The sequence below is a fragment of the Belonocnema kinseyi genome, chromosome 2 (assembly GCF_010883055.1).
Source record: "Belonocnema kinseyi isolate 2016_QV_RU_SX_M_011 chromosome 2, B_treatae_v1, whole genome shotgun sequence".
Taxonomy (NCBI): domain Eukaryota; kingdom Metazoa; phylum Arthropoda; class Insecta; order Hymenoptera; family Cynipidae; genus Belonocnema; species Belonocnema kinseyi.
In genome coordinates, this window is record NC_046658.1 from 38,733,537 (window position 1) to 38,734,814 (window position 1,278).

At 29.2% G+C, this 1,278-nt stretch overlaps 1 protein-coding gene across 2 annotated transcripts in view; it reads right to left on the reverse strand.

The window, feature by feature from the left end:
• Positions 1-1,278, reverse strand: part of LOC117183132 (pseudouridine-metabolizing bifunctional protein C1861.05) — a 442,705-nt gene that overhangs the window by 3,100 nt on the left and 438,327 nt on the right. The gene's annotated exons all lie outside the window — the stretch shown is intronic.

The following is a 1,278-nucleotide window of genomic DNA, read 5'->3' on the forward strand; positions in this document are numbered from 1 at the left end:
TGAAAAAAAAGGATTTTGAAAAATAAGGGCCCGACAAGTGTATTAAACTCAAGGGCAATTTATTAATGGGAAATTAAACTTCACTTTCCAGGGAATAGAATTAAGATGAATATACTTATTATAGTAGATTATAATATAGAAAATATAAGAGCATTACTTCCACCGGATGAGTAATTGCCTAAAGAATACCAGAGGCTGCCAAGAAACTCTTTAGAGTATGCATTTTTAAAATATCTACGTATATTACTCCATATGCACATGTAATTAAAATGGCAGATCCATTAATTGCAAAAACTTCAACCACATGCAATTTAATATTTAGACACCCAATTTCTATCAATTATGTCCAATTTTCCTCCAGTTTCTTCATAGGAGATTTAACTATTCGTCTGATTGTCTAACACTTGTAAATTAATAAGTACGTAATATTTCAATAAAATATATAATTAGTTTCGATTTCTGAATAGCGTCAATAACACTGATAATAAAATATTATTTATTAATCACTTTATCATAAAACCTGAATGCCTGAGGGAGTCGGCATCTTGGAACTAGAAGTATTGCCAGTTTCCATTCTGTGTTATTCAGAGAAACATTCTCCGAGGACTTTTAATCAATCTAGGAGTTAAAGTTGGCTAAATGTTTAATAATTAATTTTAAACTGCAGTGGGAAATTAAACAATTAACTACTTGCCAAATCTAATCTGAAATCAATTTTCTGCTTATAAAAACTGTACTGAAATGTAGAACAATACTGGATATTTGGTCGTACAAATTTAACAGACCTTTATGATTTTTGAAATAGTCTACCTTTTTTTATTTACCTAAAATAAATGTTCAGATTTCAGTGTACTTTTGAATGAAACTTACTTTGAATAACTGAATGAAATATTAATTTGTTTTAAAACAAATTCACTAACGATTGTGTACATACGCTTGATAATTTAATCTAATTAACAGGTATTACTAATTACTAATTAAATCTCGTGGCAATTGATGGATCTGTCATTTCAATTACATGTGCATATGGAGTAATATGCGGAAATATTTTAAAAATGCATACTCCAGAGAGTTTCTTGGCAGCCCCTGGTATTCTTTAGGCAATTACTGATCCGGTGGAAGTAATGCTCTAATATTTTCTATATTATAATCTACTATAATAAGTATATTCATTTCAATTCTATTCCCTGGAAAGTGAAGTTTAATTTCCCATTAATAAATTGCCCTTGAGTTTAATACACTTGTCGGGCCCTTATTTTTCAAAATCCTTTTTTTTCA